The sequence below is a fragment of the Lagopus muta genome, chromosome 1 (assembly GCF_023343835.1).
Source record: "Lagopus muta isolate bLagMut1 chromosome 1, bLagMut1 primary, whole genome shotgun sequence".
Lineage (NCBI taxonomy): Eukaryota > Metazoa > Chordata > Aves > Galliformes > Phasianidae > Lagopus > Lagopus muta.
In genome coordinates this window covers 75,685,001-75,707,706 of record NC_064433.1, presented here as the reverse complement: position 1 = coordinate 75,707,706, position 22,706 = coordinate 75,685,001, and the positions used below count along the sequence as shown (strand labels likewise).

Sequence of the window (22,706 nt, the reverse complement as noted above, 5' to 3'; positions counted from 1 at the left end):
GTCTTGATTTTTTTTTCAACCCATGAGCTCTAGTTTTTCTCCTGATTCTCTCCTCCATCCCATTGTGTCAGGGTGCTTGGAATTGGGGATGAGACATCACATCATTTGTGACACAAAACACATGTTCACAAACGCAATCATCCAAAGCAAGCATTTAAGAGTTTTATTGCATACACACTGACTGATCCACCAAGAGATCCCAGAAGTATGATTAGCCAGCACATCTTGGATTGAATAAGGTGTGGGATTGGTAGGCTCAGGACCTTGCAGGCAGTGGTGTCCTCTGCTTAAGTTACATTACTCTCCTATCCTCCTTGGGATTCTTTATACCCAGAGCTGGGTCATGCACTCTACGCATGGCCAACACAAAAATGTATGGTGTAATGCAAAGGGGGCAACCAATCTACGACTTATTGCCAGTGTCTCGTTACTAATATGAAAACACCACCTTGGCCACATAAGTTCCTTCATTGTTTCAGTGTGATTTCTGTGCACTGTATACTTTATTCTCCATTTAGGTTTTTAGATTCAGTATGGTTACTGTGGCTGCAGCTGTGCTTGTGACACTGAGAATCATTTTAGTTCAGGCATGTAGGACTGAAGGTTACATTCAGGCGGTCAGACAATCCATACACATCCCTGGGAAGGGAGGGAGTGAGCGGATGACTGTGTGGTGCTTAGCTGCTTGTTTGGTTAAACCACAACAACCTAGCAGGTCAGATCCTTTAAAAAGAAATCTGATGTGTTTATTGTATGGTACCATGCCATCTAATGATCATCAGCATCCATTGCAAGCTGTAGAGACTGGATGATGTCTTACAGTGTAGCAGCAGTCTCAAATTCATGGATTGAGTCAAGATGTGACTGGAGGAAGCCATGGGAAGCAATGAAATGTAATTACCTCTCCTATGAACACAGGCTGAGAAAGGTGAGGCTCTTCAGCCTGGAGAAGAGAAGGCTCTGAGTTGATCCGATAGTGGCCTTTCAGTAACTAAAGGGAAGCTACAGGAAAGGGGCCAGACTCTTTAGAAGGGTTTGTGGTGATAGAACAAGGGAAAATGGTTTCAAGCACAAAGAGGGTAAATATAGGTCAGATATAAGGAAAAAGTCTTTAACAATGAGAGTAGAGATGCACTTGATCAGGTTTCCCAGAGATGTGGCTGATGTCATATCCATGGAAACTCTCAAGGCAAGGCTGGACCAGGCCCTGGGCAACCTGACTGAGCTGTGCATGTCCCTGTTCATTGCAAGGGAGTTGGACTAGATAACCTTTAAAGGTCCCTTCCAACTCTGAGGATTCTATGATTCTATGAGGTGCAAAATAAAAATAGTTTGATGGGCTGTAGCCTCTAGCTGACATAATTCCTGGCACATTCTTATTTTAGTTTTGCTTAAGCACCCAATTATTCTAGTATAATTCTTTGAACTGAAGATGGAGCTAATATCTTGTCCTGACATCTAGCTGATGGTGTGGTCAGCATCTAAGAAGACCGATAGTACAGACATACTATATTAAGTATAACCATCCTGGGAAGTTGAACAAGTTTTTTGGAAAACTTAAAATTTTTTAAAACTAGATTAACACATTAATTGCAGTAGAAAGTGTTAGAACAGAATGGTGCTTAGGTTTAGTTTTTTGTCTCTGCATGCGGGTTCTGTGAGCCTCCCTAAGTGGCCGTGGGAGAGGAAGGGCAAAGAAGAAGAAAGGATAAAGAGAGAAAAGAAAATAAGAAAATATCACTTAACTTCTACAAGTGAAACAAATGTTGTTTTGTGTTTCACCCTCTTTTCTGTGGAATTGGCCACCTACTTTAGAATTAAGCTAGGATACAGCTAAGGTTGCTGGGCATTCCGTCAAATCTAAGTAACCTGTTACTAGTCTGTCACTGGGGCTACAAAAATAAAAATCTGCTACATTTACACATCTTTATTTTTTAGCTAGAAGTAAGCTGAATGAATTATTGGCTCTGGAATTAGTAAGGTAGTGTTGGGGATAAGGCGGCTATAGCTAGGAAATTTTATAATAGATGTAAACTGTAAATCCAGCGATGACTTTTTTTCTTTTACTGAAGTTGTTCAGTCACCTTTGACCCCACAGCACTATACCTTGGCATCTTTCTGTAAATTTGGATGTATTAAAAGTACTGTAGCTGGCCTAATCAGATGCAGTTTCCCAGGAATGCAGAGGCAGCCCCATTCTCAGTTGTTGTCTTTAGTTTGAGTGATTGAATGTATTTTTGCTTAGTTCTCCATCTACTTAAGTAAGAATAAGTTTTTTAATGATAAGAAGTGAAACACTAACAGGTTGCCCAGGGAGGTGGTGGTGCTCTGTCTCATGGGACACTAAAGGTCAGGCTGGGCAGGACCCTGAGAAATGTGAGGTAGCTATAGATGTCCTTGTCTATTTCTGGGGAGTTGGACTAGATTACCTTTAAAGGTCCTTTCTGACTCAAACAATTCTATAATGTTATGATACATAGGTCACTCCAAAAGTAATGCCTCTTATTTATTTCCATGGAAACTGCAACTGATACAAAGAGCATAGTAACACATTCAGAGAGCAAATTCCCAGCTACAAAATGCTATTTTTCAACATAGTTACCACCACTAGCTATGCATTTTTGGCAGCAGTGAACAAAAGCCTGCATGCTGTGCTTGTAAAAATCTGCATCAGGAGAAGTGTACCAGAAATCATATCTCTGCTTCAGAGATAGGAAAGGTATTTTTAAATACCCTGTGCTGCTTATTTTTAAGAGTATAAATCATCTTTCTCTGATGTGATGGAACAGTTTAAAATTAAAGAATACTTTTGCTTCCTTGGTGGGATTAATTGAGGTTATCTGTTTTCTTTGGTGTTTAAGCTCAGAGAGAATACATCAAAACAATGATCTGAAGTAGAAATACATTTGAAAAAACATATTTGAACTCATGCAATTGTAGGGCTGCATGAACGGAGCTTTTAAGAGATAGCTTTTCGTCTTTGAATGCAGTCATGAAAACTGACATAGCAGAAATGCTAAGTCACAGCCTGAAACAGTGATTGAGTGCCTGGTGGGAATGCAGAGCCAACCCTGGGGAGTTGCAGTGCACCTGAGTGACTGAAGAAGCTGGAACCAGTATCTACCCCTTTCCAGAGCTCATTTAAGGGCTGGCAGCAGAGGTGAGGGCATCTTTCTAAAGATCCCTGCATGCCAGAAGTCATGCAAAGGTAGGCAGTATTTTTTTCTCCTTTGTTTATGTGTTATTTGTCCTTTGCTGCATCTGGCCTTATTCTCATTTACTGTAGCCTAAGATTGTGCCACTCTGCAGTTATTACTGTTCTTTCCATCACATTACAGCATTATGATTGGCAATATAGCAGTTCCTAAAATCTCAAGTAATACCTTCTGTTGATTTATTAAAACAAAATGTGTATTTGAACAAAAATGCATGTTCTTGGTAGCAAGGTGATTTGGTTGACAAAGAAATTCCATATGTAACTCTGTGTGGGATTTTTTTTCTAATTATGGGGTCATTGTCAAAAATGAAGAGCATGTAGAAGAGTAGCTGATTCTCTGTAGATACATTTTATTTTGCTTTTCAGTGATTTGTAGATGATTTACCTGGAGTGTACGTAAACTGAACCTTAAGCATGTCTTGTGTTGTCCTTGTTCTTACCTATCACCTGCCTTCTGGCATTTCATTCTTTCACAGTCACTTGTACAGAACTGTGGCATGGAAACAACAAGCTTGAAAAAGACCTCTAAGAACATCCTTTCCAACTGTCCCACATCAACAGTATTTCCTACTAAACTATGTCCACCAGTACAACATCTAAACACTTTTTAAACACAGTCTGATATGTAAAGATTTAAACCCTCTATGACCCCAACCTTACAAGGAGAAGAACATCATTATTCTTGTGCTTGACATCTCTTATCCAGGTAGGTGAATTCTAAGAATTTAAGAATTACAGACAGAAGGTAAACCTCATAACTATATGATAAAGGAAAACAGCTTTGTGCAAATCTTGATGTTCTATTTGGTGTAGGTAGAGAGCTAGGGAAAGCTGATAGGGAAAGTTCTGTTATTTGTATTTCTTTATTAGAGATTCTAGATTGATGTGTTTAGTGTTTTAAAGGCCTGCAATTAGTGACTTTTTAGTGTGCCCTTTAGTTTGAGCACTCATATAGATATCTACATGACAAATGTTAAACCTGCAGCCATTCCTTTTATAAGCTTCCCAAAATATAAGAAAATTCAAAATTTGCTATTTAAATTTGAGTCTTTGTACTTCCTAGGATGAGGCCCCGTGGTGGTGTGCTTCCTCTTTTGGCCAGACTAAACAATATGACTGAGTCAACCATCTTTCCCCGTAAATAGTGAGCAGCTGAGAGCTCCTTGAGTTTTCTTGCACAATAGTTGGCTGTATCCCCTCTTGAGAAGGAAAACCTCTTGAGAGGTGCAGTGATCCCTTATGCTTTAACATCAAGCTGCCTTGCAAATATAAGTACTTGGTAAGTGACTAATACCTTTAAGATTCTTAAGCTTTGCTAATACTGTATCTTTGATTGTGCACGTATAATCCCTCAGACAATAAGCCATTAAGTTTGGGAGTTGGACTGAATTTGGCTGTGCCTGAGCAGCTTACCTCTGTGATTCAAGAAGTTTAGAAAGCAAGGGGTTCTACTCTGAACCACCGTGTGACTCAATGGTAGGATCTCCTGGATAAATGTGTTTAACCATGTCTAATGTGCAGTAAATAATCAAATGTACTTTGCCATCTTGAATCTTGTTAAGTCACTGTCTTATTTACAACTAGGCTTCATGAAATCACTGTGTTATATCAATAAATATGTTACTGCTTCTTTCTTAAGAGTGGAGTGTATTCTTTCTGTCTGTGGCAGTCCATTGATGTGTTCCATTTCTTTTATTTCCTCAGTGGCTTTTCTAATTCTTGTGCTCTAAAAAAGGAGATGTTCTGAGATTGAGGTTATCTCTTCTTTTAATTATGGTAGAATCAAGTGCAAGACAGAATTTCTGAACTTCCTTTAGAATTTATTCCAAAGACAAACTTAGAATTTCCTGGGAATTAGCTTTTACTTTGCATCATAACACAAGTTGCAAAAGAAGTGTTTTGTTACCTGGAATTTAAGCTGTATTGACTTGTCCAAATGAGATAGGAAGGCTGTAAAAGCTTGCAGGCTTTTCTGTTTTAGGTGTAAGTGTATGCAAAGTGCTAAGCAGATTAAAGCAATTTAGTGTTGCAGAATACAAGTTTGGTTGGATTAGAGAGCAAATACAAGCATCAGGACTAGTTGGTGGGATGAAGAAACCTCAGGACAAGTTAATCAATCAGGTTTTAATTTAAAAAAAAAAAAATTTACTGGCTCTATGTAACCAGTATTTTGGAAATTTCCAATCTTGATAATTGCTACAAAAGCAACTCTAGCAATCTTCAGTCAATTGATTTGCGTATTCAGTTGTAATACTAGTTAAGAATGCTTACTTTCTCTAAGGTGGCAGAGTTATCTTCAGTATGTTTTGGAAAAGTTCAGCAAATTCTGTTTCTAAACCATATAGAAATTCTCCTATAATGGGAATCTTTTTCCCACCTTTTTTGTATTTTATACTTTTTGGGTATTAGTCTTAGCTTGAGAGAAAAGTTTTGTTTTGCTTTTCAGTATCTTCTCTGTTGTAAAGACCACTTATCAATTCTATCTGATTGATTATTTATTATAAATTTAAGTGTTTTGTCTACCAGAATACAATTATTGTGCAGTTTATATTATTAATTCCAGTTCTAGGTTGCTCTTCAGGTTTTGTATCATGAACATCCATTTATATGTTTATGATAGATATTAGAGACATAGTACTGCTTAGTAGGTGATCCAGAGGGGCAGCAGTATTATAGCTGTTTCTGGTATTACATGGAAATATGCACAGACCTCTAAAATAACTAGATGAAGAAAATTAGCAAATGCGCTGGTTTTGGTAAAAATGGTAGGCTCTGGCTCAGTATTCTACTACACAGTGCTCTGTGTAGTTGGAAGGAAGAAAACAAGACCATTAAATGATGGCAAAGCAGAAGATGTAGATGGTTTTCTGTGAAGTGAGTGAAATTTGCTCTCTTGAATATTTGAAGTTCACATTTGAAATTAGTTACTGAATTTTTATTTTGGATAATTTACTACGATAATTTCATGAAGAAGAAACCTTTACAGAATATGGTAGTGCAGTAGTTACTGCCTTACTTACGCCTATGCAGTATTAATGCTAATTGTTTTTAATACTATAGAATAATTAGTAAGTAAGGTCATCCCATGAAGAACCAGATGAACCTAAAGATGAACCAGAGAACTGTTGCTGATATTTCTAAGCTTTGGGAAAAATAGTAAATCACAATCCTGTAAATGCAGTAGTAGCCATAGAGGAATACATTACATTGTATTCATATATTTTATATCTTCGCAGATGTATAATAATAGGAAGTTGCCTGTTGGAGTTGCAATTTAAATCATTTTTTCAAATAGAGAGATAAAACAGCAACAAGTAGAACTTTGTTAATGTAATGACAGTATAATTTTCCAGTCTCCTTGAAGTTAAGGGTGAGACTGGGGTTGCCAGCACTGGTATACTGTTTAAATTGAAGTGTAGAGAAATAACGTCAAGACTTTGTTGTCCTTTTGGTGGCAGTACTGGCTAAAGTAATGCTTTGTGGATGGTGTTGTACTTGCCCATTCAATTCTGTTGCAGTCCTTAGAGCTCTAGTCTTTCTTTAAGCTTCTTTCATTTGCTTGTTTCTGTAAGTAGTCTTAAAAGGTATTGTTCACAAAGGCTGTAGCTTGAAGACTGTTGGTATGTTGCTATGTAGAATATAGTTCTACCTTGAGATCCTTGAGGTGGTAATAGAGAATGTATCTGTTCAGACAGTATTACATAATGTGGCTTGGTTAAGTTCCTTTCGTTCTGCAACTCGCGCAGCATCTTGATCCTGTGTTTAAAATAAGCAGGGTAGACTTTGCTCATTTACAAAAAAAATGTGTGGGAAAAAAAAATGTTTACTGTACTGATACTTGCAGTTATACCTTTTCAGGTGTAAGATTCTACACTTGCTTTTGTTAAACCTCATCTGGTTTCTTGCTATCCTCTCCAATCTGTCCAGGTCTTGCTGAATGGCAGCAGAGCCTTCAAGTGTGTCAGCCACTTCTCCCAGCTCTGTATCCCTGGTGCACTTGCTGAGGGTGGATGCTATCCCCTCATCAAGGTCATCGATGGAGATAATGAACAAGACCAGACCCAGCAGTGACCTCTGGGGAACACTCCTAGTTGCAGGTCTTCAACCAGATTCTGCACTGTCAATCACCACCCTCTGAGCTCTGCCAGTCAGCCAGTTCTCAACCCACCTCACTGTCCATTCATCTATCTGACATCTTCTCAGCTTTTTTATCAGGATGTCGTGGGAGACATTGTCAAAAGCCTTGCTGAAGTCAGGGTAGATGACGTCCACTGCTCTCTGCCTATCTACTCAGCTGATGATGCCACCATAGAAGGCTTGGCAAGGTTGGTTGAGCATGATTTTCCCTTGGTTAATCCATGCTGACTATTCCTGATGACTTTGTTCTCTTCTAATTGCTTAAAAGATGGCATCTAGAACAAGCTGTTCCACCGCCTTTCCAGGTGCAGAGGTGAGACTAACTGGCCTATAGTTTCTCGAATCTTCCTTCTTGAAGACCAGAATGACATTGACTATCCTCCTGTCTTCCTGGCAACTAACCTGTTCTCCAAGACCTGTCAAAGATGACAGAGAGCAGTTTGGCAATCATATCTGCTAGTTCCCTCAGCCCACATGAATACATTGCATCAGGGCCCATGTATTTGTTCATGTTGATCCCATGTAGACACTCCTGGACCACCCACTCCTCACCTAGAGGGAAGCTCTCCATTTCTGAGGCTTTCTCTCTTCCATCCAGGAGTCCCAAGGCGGAGTCTTTTAAGTGAAGACTGAAGCAAAGAAGGTGCTCAGCATCTCCACCTTCTTAGCATCCCCTGTTACCAGGACATCCCTGTTGTTTAGCAGGGCACCCACATTGTCTCTACTCTTCCTCCTACTGTTAACATACTTAAAAAAAACCCCTTCTTATTATCCTTGATTTTCTTTACTAGCTTCAGCACCAGGTGAGCTTTAGCCTTTCCCGTTGCTACCCTGCAGGCCCTGACAACACTCCTATACTCTTCCCAGGAGGACAGGCCCTTTTTCCACATTTCATAGACTTTTTTCCCTTTGATCTTATCCATGAGCTCCTTGCTCATCCATGCAGGTCTCCTGCCTCCCTTCCCTGATATCCTACTCTTAGGGATGCACTGATCATGAGCTTGGAAGTGCAGTTTAAATGTTGCCTTGCTCTCATGGGTCCCCTTATCTTTTAGCACTCTAGCCTATGTGATATATCCAAGTAGGTCCCAGCAGAAGTTGAAGTTGGCTCTCCGGAAGTCTAGGGTAGCAATCCTGTTTTTTTTTGCCTTACGTTTTCCATTCAAGGTCTTGAACTTCACCATTTTATGATTTCTACATCCCAAGCTGCCCCCAACCTTCATGTCCCTAACAACTTCATCCTTGTTTGTAAGAACAAGGCCCAGAAGCAGCCCCTGCCTTGTTGGCTCCTCCACCACATGCTTGAGAAAATTATCTTCGACGCATTGTGGGAACCATTTGGACTACGCATCCCTGGCCATGTTGCTTACCCAGCAGATATCTGGATGATTCTTTTTACTAAATGTAGAGTACTACTTTTTTTTTATCTGTATCATCATATGTTCAACAATTCCATGTTACTGGTATCAGTGAAGCAGTGTACACTGGAATGTGTTTTATCAGGTGGCTTTATCTCTGTCTTACTACAGAGTAGTATCATTTACTGTTTTATCACTACATCAGTAATACCATTTGAGGTGTAGGAAGACAGAGGGGCTGAGATGAAGTGTTGCGGTAGTCTTCTTATTTAATCCAATTCTCAGGAATGCCAGAAGTGAGTATGCCTTCAGATGCATTCTGTGCACAGTGGTCCTGACCACCTAGGACCTGGCTGATTGCCAGATTTCAGAGTGTGCCTGTGGTGGTTATGAGGGTCAAGTTTCTGATGTCTCCCTGAAGTGAGATGTAGTAACAGCTGTGCATTTCTATCCTGCTGCCGAACAGGAGTGGGATTCATTTTTTGATTCTGATTCATACTCATGTGCTAGAGTGTATTTCTGATCATCTTTCAAATGGTGTTCAATTCACTTTCAGTTGGGTGTCTTGAAAGCACCTCCTACATCAGAAGACTCCAGGAGCTTCGAGTGAAGGAATAGACAGAATAATCAGCAGTTTCTGAAGGTTTTGTCAAGGAGTCTGGGCTGAGGAGGAGTCTCTTGGCAATATAAGGCATCAGTGACCCAGTGCAAATGGATATTTTTAGGGAAATGGGAAGTTCTGTTCTGGGTGCTTTAAGCCACTTCTTAGTATTGGTCCAGTAGTTTTATCTGTCTCTACTTCAATATTCCCATCAACTTGTTGTAAGATAAATTGAACTTGACAAAATGAAATTTACTCTCATACAGCCAATTTATGTGGATGATATTTTCTATTATAACTTGGTGTGGCTAGTATACAGAAAAAGGACAATAAATACAAAAGAGTAAAAAGTATTAAGTTTGACATTTTATGCCTTTGTTTCATATAATTACATCATTGCGTTTAACAGCTTTTGTTCATACCGGTAAGATGCTGGCTTGTGAGAATTCTTCTAAGACTTCCTCTTTATTTTCCCCTCTTCCAAAATTTGTAATTTTGGAAGCTGTGGATTTGTAAGGGACTGTTTCAGTTTGCCCTGTGTTTTTTCTCTGCTCTATCATTTTCCTTCCTGTGGTCCTCAGCCCAGTCTAATTGCTGTCAAGTGCAGCAGCTGCTGCATCTGCATTGCTTAAATTGGTAATAATTTCTGTGTGTCTGTCTGGTCAAGTGAATTCACCTTTAACATCCAGCAGAGACGTACCATTCCCACAGTGCATCTTGGTTTTATTTCCTGTTATCTAATAACATGTTAGTGTATAGTCTTCATTAAGGAGAACAAAAGCTGTCCCACAAAATAAGGAAAAATGAAAAGGCACCGAATAAAACTGTTTTTTATGAGCAAGTATCTCATTTAGAGCATTATTTTTGATATCCATAGACTGAGGTTGGGGGGGGGGTTGGTGGTTGGAAAATCATACTGTACATCTTCATGTTATGTTGAACTCATTCTAGTGAGTTAAGATCAGCTCTCTTTCCCTACAACTTACTGTTTGATCAGGAGCATGCAAGTATCCAAGATGTAGAGCAACACAAAGGGATATTGTGTCTGTTCATGTAGCATAAAAAACATTAGATGAGAGAGCATGATCTGAAAATATGATTACAAAGAAGTGATGATTAAAACAAAAAAACATCAAACATAATTCCTCAAATAATGGCCCTTTCAGAACAAAGAACAAATATCACTGCTGGGGTGGTGTGTTTACATTGATACTTCAGTAGCTGCATTTTTTTCTTTACCTACAGGCACGCAGGGGAGAATTAATTAAATAGACAGTTAGTGTAAAATCACAAAATAATTACCAGTAATGTGTTTAAAAATCACCTTTGGTAAGCTTACTTTCTTTGCTCTTTTTTGTGCAGTGTAGAGCTCATATAATAAACATAATGTGTCAATAAGATATGGGGGAAAACCATGTGAAGGATGCTTTTAAAGGTGTTTGTTTCTATTGTATATCTTGTTTACTTAGTTTGCTCATTCCTATACATTAGAAACTCAGCTGCACCAGCAATGTGATGTAAGGAAGATTCGTGGTAGTATGAAGTAAGGGAACTGGAGACAGAAAATATGAGGGAAAGGGATTCAATAAAGCTTAGTACCTCTCTGCCACTCATTTTGTTGTAAAGCTGTTAAACATTCTTCAGGCTTATTTTTCATGGTTCCATAGAAACCTTGCTAGTATAATTTAACAAAATATCTGTAATTCCAAAAATTACAGTACAGCTGTAAAATTGCCAGGTGGTAGTAATGCTGCATGTTTGTACTGGTGCATCTAAAGAACTGTGGTCATTCCTTGGCACTAGCATGCTTGTTTTAGCACACTTAGTTTTATGGTAGTAACCATGTATTGACTCTTCTATCTTTCAACTCTTCCTAGTTTCCTGCCCCTCACTTTGATGGTAGCTTCCTCTGTATTTAAATACAGTGTCAAACTGGCATACTAGAAACAACTTGGAATTTGCAAATGATGTGAGCATTAGAGTTGTCTCCTTTTCGAGGTAAGAGCTATTGTACGGCTTCTGTTTTGACAGGACAGGGCAAAAAGAGAAACTTGTCATTTGTCTTTGATTTTGTGATGTCCCTGTCAGAGCTACAGGAATTTCATGAACTCCTAATACTCAGTGCATGCTGTGCAGTGCATGTATTTGGATTTCTTTCTGATGCTTTTTGTACGGTCTTCCTCTGCATTTCATAATATGTCCCATACTCCTAGGCAGTAGGCCCCTGCCATATTTGGTAGGGTGACTGAGAGCTTTCCCACTTGCCTTGTCTGATGAGTGTCACACTTGGGCCATAGAGCTGGTTGAGGCATCCTGGGGTGACTGTTTCCTGAATACTGTTGGGATCTTCCTTGCCTTTGTGCCTCGGTGCATGCATGCATATATGTGTATGTAGATAAAAGCTTTTGAGAGGTTGACTGATTTCCTTCCACGGTCCTGGTATTTCCTTGAATTCGTTGATCAGAAAACTAAGACTCAGGGGTGTTAGAAAGCAGACATTCTTGGTGCCAGAAGCACGAGGGGATCCTTCCAAATCAAATTGCACATCTTTGCACAAAAGATCTTCAGCTTATACACGTTAACGTTACATGTGTTGCATATAGAGGGGTTTTCCCATACAGTCCATACATATTCAGTACTTTCCCCAAAACAATTAACATTAGATTCCGCCTCTTTGCCTTGATGGCACAGTACTTGCTTTCACAACTGGCAGAACTTTCCCTTATCTGCTTAATATGAAGACTTGAGGGAACTCCCTTATCTGCCCAATAAAGGCTGTTCAGTGTATCATCCTTATCTACTTCCTGTTTTCAAGCTATAGGGTCACTCATCAACAGACAATGGCAAATTTAATAATATCATTACAACCAGCCTGTGACTAATGGGGTTGGGGGACCCATGGGCCCATACCAAAGGGAAAGGGGAAAAAGGGAAAGGATAAGGAGATGGGTCTAAAACCAAAACAGTGGCAACAATCTTGGGAAGAAAGCTAATTTACTGAATAAGATATTGGAATGCAAAATAACAAAATATAATACAATATAACTAATTGAAGCCAATAAATCAAATGAATGAGAGAGTGTGCAAAAACCGAGAGTCTTATTCTAATGCTGAAGACAAAATGGCTAGGAAGCACACACGCTACAGAGATGAGCAGAAAGGGGAAAAAGGGATGTCTCATGACCTGCAGTTTTTATCTTTCCCTCTGAATGGAAAATGGAAACAGAACAGTGAACAGACTTCTGCGGTGTGTAGTTCTCTTATGAGAGAGGTATATGTGGATCTACTGGTGGTCCATGGAGCTGGAGCATTAACTTTTTAAATCCCAATACTCTGTGTGATGTAATGGTGTGGAATACTGATAACAAAAATCATAAAGCCAGGACAAACTTGTATTACTGGAAGTAACTGAAAAAAGGTCTTACTGAGGTTTCCTTACCTGTGCTTCTTCATGAGTGTGAAGAGCTTTTTACCAAATGACCAGTCACCATCTGCAGTAAAAGTAAGTAAATAGACTCCAGCCTCTGGGTACCAATTAATTCTCTACAAAACTTGAAATAATTCCTTTTTCTCCTTATTTCTCTTTTTATGACTCTTATTCAAGAGTTCTCAAGTATTGGATTGCTACAAAACTTCTTTGTATAGGATGGGATTAGTGATTGATGTGTGATGGTATTTCTAGTCATTTTGCTTATTTTTTGTAATGTAAAATAGTTTTCTGTAGTGAGTTTAAGTGTTTAGACAAAGAAGATTTGTCCTGTGATGAATGATAACCTGACTGAGTTGATAAGAACAATTCTAGGTAATTTATGCAGTCCTACTTTCTTTTGTATAACTGGAAATATATAGTAGGGATAAAAATGGTTTGGGATCTCCAAAGATATCTCTTGTCTTGTGCTGATCCAGCTGCTAGCTTTGCTCTAGACCTCTAGTATCCCCACTCTGTTCCTTTTTCCCTTTTTTTTTTGCTTTTTTTTTTTTTCCCCCACCCTCTAGTCTGCTGCAGCTGTTGGAATTTCATCATTGTCTCAATTTCCTGTTAACATCACAGACTCTTCAGTTTCAAGGGGAATGTCAGCTGTGTGCCTTGCATATGTACTATTGCTAGGCAATCTGTATCTAAAATATATATTACAGTGTTGAAAAGCTGTATTCCTTTGTAAGAGGAACACTTAACATTGAGAAGCATTGAATAGTGAGAAATGCATACTTGTGAGAAAGTTTTTTAACATTGTTGGTATGATCCGCTTTTTGAACTCCTTTGTACTGTATTTTGTCTTATCAGTATTCAATTTAACAATAGATGACAGTATATTTATTCCTTTTGGCAGTCTCAGTGCCATGTAATTCATATATTCTTCCCTTTGGATCTCCTTAATGCTGGTCTTACTTTTTTGATTAGTGTATTATACTTGTGCAGAGAGAGTATTTGCAACATAAATCACAAACCCTAGGACAGCGCCTGTATATTTAATTTATAAACTGCTGGGACACAGAATAGGCTTTTCAGTAATGATAAACAGGAGGCATGTTGATGTGTACCCTATATGTGTGTATCTGTGTACCAAAAGAAATGGTGTGAGCGTGGATTAATAAAAAGTCATGGACAACATGTTATCTCTGATGCAGAGCTGCACTTTTCATACGCGTGACCATTGCAGATGTGTTCAGTGTTACCTGTCATTGTTTGTTGACTCATTTGAGCAATGGATGCATATTGTTAATTCCGTTGTGCAAGCATGGCCTTACTTTATGCCATCAATGACAGTTTAAAGTAAAATACCGCTCACTGGACTTTTTGTTCTTCTCTGTCAGGGTTTTTGCACAACTTTTGGTGAATTCTGGATATTTTTCTCTCTTCTAATGCAGCTATTTCATCAAATCCTTTGCTGAGAACAGAGAATGTGGGTCCTTTTGCAGTTTTAGTTTTTTGTACAGTGCATGGTTTTAGGATGCTTTCCTGAGGACAAGGGTTGCAAAGCTGAAGATTTGCCGGAGTGTAATGCTTGACATTGGTATTTATCTGCTGTGGTAGTATATCATGCTGACAGTGAACACAAAACCAGCCAAGGGATGGGTGGTGAATGTTTGAGATGATGTGACTAGAGCATTGTTTTGAAAAAAAAGATCCCGTTTAGAATAAGCAGAAAAGAAATTTCTCTGCAAATGACTGTTCAGTTTTATCTATGAGGACTTAATCTCTGAATGATTGCTGCTTCTCTGCTATGAGCAGAATACAGCAGTTACTTAAAAACTTCTCAGCGTCACTAAAGTAATCTTCTACATTGTATCTTGCTACTGCTCTTCTCTTTAGGATACCATAATTTTGTCTATCATAGAATTACTTGAGTTGTAGTGGACCTTTAAAGGTGATCTAGTGCAATGAACAGGGACATCCATAGCTAGATAATATTCCTCAGAGCCTGGTCCAGCCTCACCCTGAATAGGCATGGGGCATCCACCACATCTCTGGGCAACCTGTTCCAGAGCTTCATTACCTTTATTGTAAAAAAACCATTTTCCTTATATCCAGTCTAAATCTCCCCTCTTTTACTTTGAAAAAGCAGCTAAAGTACTTCTGCTTTTTGTTTTGAACATGCAAGGAGACAAACATCCATAGTCTACCCATATACTTATGAAGACATAGATTAAAAGTTAATAGAAGATTGATGTAGAGAGATTTGAACCTTTGGGGTTTCTACAGAGATGCTCTGCAAGAAGCACAACTATTGTCCATTTTTCTGAAGAGATTTTAATGAAGTGAATGGAGTGTGGTGTTACCCATTCTATAGGTTTAGTTACTTTAGTGGTAACAGCTAGTGGTCATTGGTTGTAAAATCCATAGATATATTGTCTTTAAGGAAGGTCCCCTCAGAGTGAGTTGTTTGCTAGCAGAGCTGGTGCATACTGACTTCTCATATCTAGTAGTAATCCTGAGTGTGGCATGCTGAAAAAGATGAAGTGGTGGTAGTTGCAAATGCAGTTTCACTAAGTTCTCACTTACTTTGGTTGATCAGAGTGAAAGCAGGGTCTTGCTGTGCGACCTAGGCAGAAAGTGATGAATGTATGGCTCCATTACACAAAACCTGAGAATGTTTCTGCACTTTGAGGCTCTTGAAATTCCCCAGTGATGAAGACTAAAACACCCTGTGTTTTAGTACTTCAGTTAGGCTGCTCTGTACTGAAGAATGTTTGCTGATATGAAGGCAGAAATGAATACCTTTGGTGCTCATCTTTGATTTTCTAGGTTGAAGACACCCTTGGTTGAAATCTTTATGAGATTTTAAGAAGCTTTGAGGATTGCAGATCGTGTCTCTTAGACTGTGAATCAGCACATTTTGAGTTAAGAGGAATGCAATGGTATTGTGATAGTCTTGGATGGATCTTTCTGTTTCTTATTTTTACTAATCAGAAGAGATTTGCTTTCTTAAGCTGCCTGTGACTTTTGGCCTCATGATTTTATGTGTTCCACTCAGGACAGAATGCTCAGCTTCTCTCCACTTCATGTTGAATACCAGTAGTTGAAAGCTCTATCTGGTATGGTTAATATTCTCATCAAGCAGTGCTGAAATTGCATTTTTATTTTTTGTTTATTTATATTTTTTAACCTAGTGGTTGTGATTACTTAAATGTACTTTAAGCAATGTGTTTAAACTCTGCAAGCACTGGTCTGAAAAAAGGTGTTGGAAACAGACTGACAGCTTGTTCTGGGGTTGTGGAACACTTATGTGGTTTGTTCTATGAACAACGGTTTTTGTATAGACTTATCTTTCTACAGGTTTTATCAAATCCTGTCTACTTTCTCCTGCCAAATACATACTGCCTAATAATTTACAAATATGTTCCTTCAGCTTAATCATTTATAAATAATAAAACCTTTTTTTGACTTAAACATGTGCAAGTCATTGACAGAAGTTCATAGCAGCTTATAATGTGCTGTGTCTGGCAGTGTTCTTTGAAGAACCAGTGGTACTCCGGAAAATCAGCTATACATTATGATGTTCCCAGTAGGCATCTTAAGAGAATAAAAGAAAATAATGTCTTTACTATGCACCATGGTAGTAGGTGCACTAGACTTCAATGTATTTCTCATTCTTAAACTGAGCAATTGAATTCTTAGTTATTTGCAGGATATGAAATGATTCATCTGCAGAATCTGTGCCTTCGTATATGGCATTAGTAACTAGTTATAATTTAAACGTTTAGACTGTTGCAAAAGCATTCTAAACAATTGCTTCATAAACAATTTGAATAAGTGTTTTGAATTCTTTAGAATTCTGTGTTCTTACTTATGTTCCATGTTGTTGGCTTCTACTCTGCTAAAATACTAATGGTAGTGTCATCCAAAGTTGGGAAATAACAACTCCCATGTAGTGCTAGAAAGCAGGCATTATTTATTCATAACACTGCTGATGAATATCCTGGACCAAGCCAAGTGCACCAGCCTGAAGTTGGCTACATTGTTTATACATTTAGAATATACATATGCAACACAACTTATTTGTTACTTTTCTGGGAACTCAGTGAATGTATGTTAATTTCACTTGAGTGTGTGCAAAACAGCCCTCTGGTGGTCATCAGTGGTCCCAAGACCCCTGTTCTTCATCATTCTTTGTGTTCCTCCTCTTGACTGTCAGATGACCCTTTTTGATTTTCTGACCAAGTTGGCTGCTTTTTATAGTTGGTTCTGCAAGGACAAGCAGTTCTTCTGTCAGTTAGCCCCTCTCTGTCTCATTTAATTCTTCTTTAGTTAATATATGACCACCCAAGTCAGCATGACTCTCAAAGATAAGACCTGTTCATTGTTAGTTTCCTAAAGCTTATGTTAGCCTAACCATTATTATTGGCCTTTAAATTTTAACATTTACTATTTGTGACTTCTATCTACGAGATAATTAATCTTACTGATATCAGTAGAATTGCACACTCCATCTGCAGCACCACTTCGAAGGAAAGAAAAGTAAGGAAAGGCAGATTTTGTCCATGTCATTCACTTATAAATAAGTCCTTGCAGAATAATAAGGCCATTGTCATTGGCTTCCTCCCCCCCTCCCACTGAACAGTAATAGACTTCACATAAGAATAAAATCCCTTTAACTGGGTACCTTTTTACGAGAGGTCTATATTATATTACATGTTTCTAGCTGCTGGCTCAAATTTCTGAAGTAGGAGAAGCAGGATTTTTCTGATTACAAGCTAAAGTTTGAATTTCCAGCCCCACTGCACTCCAAACCTGCTGGCTACACCAGGCTTGTGGATTTGTTAATGTTCAAGCTACGTTCTTACCATTCTTTTCTCACAGGAAAATATCTGTAAGTGACCGTCTAAAATTCCTTTCTCTGCTGGATTTCCTGTCACCCTCCGGAACTTTCGTGTCTTCTTTATTTTGAATGTTAGTATACCTCTTAAAAATAACCAGCCTGGGGAATGGTGATAGATTAGTGCCATTTGGGTAAAGGAACATCTGTTGAAGTATATAATTCCTACCTCATTTTAAAAGTATATAGTGTCACTTTATTTTTGCTTGCATTCAGTATGTATTTTATTTCTAGTTTTTATTCATAAAACAGCATTATTGCAGCACTAGCTTTTTTTGTTGTTTAATTCATGTGTCATTAGTTCCATTAAGGTTTGATGCTTGATCTCACAAAGATTTTATTCCTAAAGTTTTCATCCATGAAGCTTGGTGTCAACAATGATGTATTTTGGGGGAAGAGGAAGGAAGAAAAAAGTTCAGCTTAAGTAGGAAAAAAAAAACAACTAAGGGTATAAGCAAGTTGTCATCTTGATTGAATTCAAAATTTTCTTCAACTCCAAGAAGGAGACTTCACAGCCTCTCTACGCAGTCTGTGCTAGTGCTTAGTCACATGTATAGTAAATGAAGAAAGTGACAGAATCATTAAGGTTGGAAAACACCTCTAAGATAATCTAGTTGAGCTGTCACCTACCATCAGTAGTGTCCACTAAACCATTTCCCTAAGTACTACATCTATCCTTTTTTCACCTACAGGGACACTGACTCCACCACCCTCCTGGGCAGCTGTTCCAATCCATTGCCACACCTTCTGAGAAGAAATTCTTAATATACAATCTGAACCTCACCTGACACAACTTGAAGCCATTCTCTCTTGTCCTATTGCTGTTAACAGAGAGAAGAGGCCGATCTTACCACAGCTTCCTTTCAGGTAGTTACAGAGAGTGATAAGGTTTTGTACAAGCTGCATTATCATACAGAATATCTAGAAGCATATGGTTTATGCCAAAGGTATTGTAACATTGCATAAATTTAAGGCTTTTATTCTTCAGAATAAAATACCACATTCATACTTTAAAATAATTATAGAATGCTGACAATGCAGTGCCGTTTAAGAAAATGATTGACTGAATGTTAAGACTGTTGTTTGAAATAAAATAATGCTACTATATTTAGAAGAGAGAAAAAAAGACAAAACCCTGCACAAAAAGTTGAAATGCTGCCAAATGATATATCATAACACATTGAAACTGACTGTATTAATGAAAAATTGTCTTGTTTTTTACCTCTTTTTATTAACATGCCATCACTTTATAGAAAAAATCTTTGCAACTGTTGATATTTGGTGAGATCTCTGTTGCTGTTGACTTTTCACGTTGGCAGTATAAAGCTGTGGGGAGTAGTCTGATCTGAACTGACAGACTGTGAAACCTGCTGTCATTACTTGTACTCAGTGTAAATGTCTTCTTTCTTGGAGGGGGAAAAAGTCATCAAAAAAATCCTGATGCAGTGGCACTCTGAAATACTGAGGCATTAGGCCTTGCATGTATGCATAGTATCACGTGTGGTGTGCCTGATGGTTAGTGCTTTGGTGCGAGTACTCACCCACACCTTCAACTTAGAAACCAAGACTGGTTTTCTGCATTGTTTCTGTAAATCAGCTTCCTTCATTGCATCTATAGGACCTTTACAGGGTCACAGATTTGTGCTGAAGGAATCCAGACTGTTTTTGCTTAGGCACGTTGTTTGTGAGACCTGTAGAGAAGGAAAAGTTCAGGAAAGCACTAACAGGCTGTAGGCACAGAAGAGGTCAATTCTGTCCTCCTCACTCTTGAAAACTGGTTAGGTTAGGTTTACCAGCAAAGATATTGCACTTTGCTTTATCTGACAGTCTAGACAAAAAAAAACATTATGAAGCTATGAAAAAGTCGTAAGGAAACAGTAACAAAAAACAAGCTATGTCTGCTATGAAGAACAGCCTGAAAATACAGTCTGGATGACCTCTTTTAAGCTACTTTTTTAAACAAGTAGAAGAACTATATGAAGCTTGACTATTGCAGTAGTGACCTATAAATAGGGAAAAAGCGTCAAGTTTCTTCATAGATTTTTCTCTTGTTTTTTGTAGAAATGAAAACAATTCTTTTTTTTTTAATGTCACTTTGTATGAAATGATGAAGGAGCTGAACTAGTTGCTTAGACTGGAATGAAAGCAGTAGCCTCTTGAAAACATTGCTGCCGTTAAAGCTGATATCCGTTGCTTCAATTCTATACTTTGTTTAACAGCAAAACTAGAATAGTTTACATGTTTATCTAATTAAAAACATTTTACTATTATATATTTTCTTAGATCTTAGAAATTGTCATAATTTGAAATTTTTAATAATTTAATTTTATATGACAAATATGCCATATACTTGCAGGTATTTTTGACTTTTTTAAAGCATTCTTTTACTTATTTTTTTATTCTTTGGAAATGGCATAGCTTGTATTTAAAATGGAGCAATCACCCTCCAAGTTGTTCACCCTACTTTAGATAATTCATTTTCTTTCAGTTGCTTTGCGCACATTAGCTTTTTAATTTTTCATTTTTGAATGATCATTATGTAAAGTCAATTATAATATTGATGTTGCTTTTGCTACAAAATAAACAGAGATATGGGATGCTGTTAATTCTTGCAAGATCTGGTGTAAAAATGCTGAAATGCATTTTTAGTTGCTGTGCCAGACTGTTGGAGAGGCTAGTTTCCCAGCAGGGTTTCAGTTTCAGAATGAAAAAGACACATGGATCAAGCAGTCCCTGCACTGCCATGTTGCAGCAGAATCCCATAAAGTGAGGTATTCATTTGTAATTCAAAACTTCAGGAGGGATCCAGCTGAAGCAATGGAGGTCCTACTTTTTGGCATTCAGAGAGCAGCTGCCTGGGCACTGTGCCATTCATCAGAGGCAATACACATTCCTTTTCAATTCTGCTGTGATTCCCTTCCCTCTCTCCTGTTTCAAATGCTTTAGTAATGATAACATCTCTGAACTTTTATCAGAGGAAATGGAACTGATGTTGCTCATTCTGAACATGCCAGGATTATTCTTCCAAGTTCACCCCACTGAAGGTTTACTACTGTTTTTCTCCTGGTTGTTCTCTTTTAGTGCTCAAATAGGTGTGCACTTTATTGTAATTACAAGAAAAAGACTTTTCCAAGAAAACAAACAAATAAATAAATAGATATTCATGTCCTTTTACTCTGAGCTGTATTGTTTGAGTACTAATCCAGTCATATATATAATTCTTACAATATGAACATTTATAGCATGTATGTGTTTGTTTAAATATATTAATTATATAAGATATTTGCATATTTACAAAAATTTTTTTGGAAATGAAGGCCATAAAATAAAAGCAGCTTTGATCTGTCTCAGTTACAGTAGCCATGAGATGCTATCCTTGTAATCAATGTAGGGGTTTGTAACTTAATTTTCATTGCTGTATGTTAGAAATGGTTCGGGAAGTTTTTGTTATCACATTTTGTGAGAAGCTATAGGTAAAAGCATATATATATATATATATAGAACTTCAATCTGTCTTCCGAAAAAAGTGAGAAAATCCACAACTTGTCATCATGAAATAAACCTCAGGGACTTCTGTACAAGAGCACCTGTGAGAGGGAATGAATACCTGATGGGTGGTCATTCCATCACAGAATGCTTGTCTCTTTATCTAATAAAAACCTTGTTCTGAGAAGGCTGATGAGCATTGAGGATATAAGAAAACTTTCAGTTTTAACCGTAAATCCAACCACCTACCGTGTTTAAGGAAGAAACTGTGAAAGGGTGGATTACCTGTGTGTAGTGATCTGCAATAGTCTCTGCATATCCTAATCATTGGTCTGAAAGCTGCTGCCAACTGGTAGTTTTTTGGGGGGCTCTGAGAAATGAGTTCCTGTTCAGGCTTTAGTGGATAGAGGCTTTTGCTACAGAAAAGCAGACTCACTGCTTAATCCCTGTTGGTGGTGTCAGTACAGATAGTGGGGTCAGAAAAAGCCCAAGCAGCATGTAGTTGTGAACATTTTGTCTTGGTGCAGAGAAGGTGCTTGTTTGTGATTTGCTCCTGACTGTAAGGAAGAGAGAGGCTACAGACTATGTACAAACACAACATTATTTTCACATAACATGTTATTATTAGCAAACATAATAAAATCAATAATGAGAATAAACCATAATAATTTTACATACTAATGAGTAAACTGAGAGAGCATTATTGATGTTTCAGAAATTAAGCACTGACAAAAAGTGAGAAGCAGAGGAGGTTTTGTGTTCTTAACACCAATGAAAGGACAGTCATGGAACTGATTGAATGAAGAAGGTGCAGAATCTCCAGCCTTGAGGGTTTTTATGAACTCATATTGTGCAAGCTATTTGTGTGGAGAATACAGTCCTGGACAGTAATTAGATTTTTCTGAAATTTTTGTGAGGTCTGGAAGACACAAAATAGTTCTCACAGAGTTGTGAGACTAATGTATTTCTTCTGCTGGTTTCCTTGGTAGTAGTTACATAGCATCTCATCTCTTTTCCCAGCTGTGAGTATAGCATGCAGCATCTGGCATGACATACAGATTCTTGCTGAGCAACTGACTCTATCTTTTAATACTCCTTCTGGAGAGAAGGGCATACTATATGAATTCTTGAATTCTGCTTTTCTGTGTCTAATTCTGTGAAAGTTAGGTGATTAATAGGTTTATGGTAACTTGCATGACTTTAGTTAATTTGCCTCATGTGAATTCATGATGATGCCACTTTTCAATGAGATCACACCCAGCTGTTCCCTTGAGATGTTACTTTATATTGGTCTTGAAGGGGCTTGCGCTGCTTCTTGCATTCAGTCTTTTGCTTCTCATTGTTTAATTAGTGTGTGCTATTCAAACTTTGCTCTAAAAACAGCTTGCACTGACCTTATAGTGATAATATTGAAATGCCTCAAACTTTTATGACATGAGGAGCACTCATTTATGCACTATTTTACATATGGAAGTTCAGAGACTCCATTGATTATGAGATAGCTTTATTGTACTTTTTATTTACTCTAAAGGATAGAACCTGTCTACCTGTCATTAGTTATAGACATAAATAAAAGCCCAAGCATATAC

General features: G+C 38.0%; 1 protein-coding gene across 4 annotated transcripts in view; it reads left to right on the top strand.

The window, feature by feature from the left end:
- Positions 1 to 22,706, top strand: part of TSPAN9 (tetraspanin 9) — a 141,191-nt gene that overhangs the window by 25,345 nt on the left and 93,140 nt on the right. The window contains exons 2-3 of one of the 4 annotated variants that reach the window (XM_048954933.1): positions 17,616 to 17,705; positions 18,324 to 18,498. The exons of 1 other annotated variant lie outside the window; for it this stretch is intronic. The gene's annotated coding sequence lies outside the window, so the exon portion shown is untranslated. Of the gene's footprint in view, positions 1 to 2,990; positions 3,209 to 17,615; positions 17,706 to 18,323; positions 18,499 to 22,706 lie in introns of all 4 variants that reach the window. 2 more of the 4 variants (XM_048954941.1, XM_048954949.1) reach the window with 2 other exon arrangements.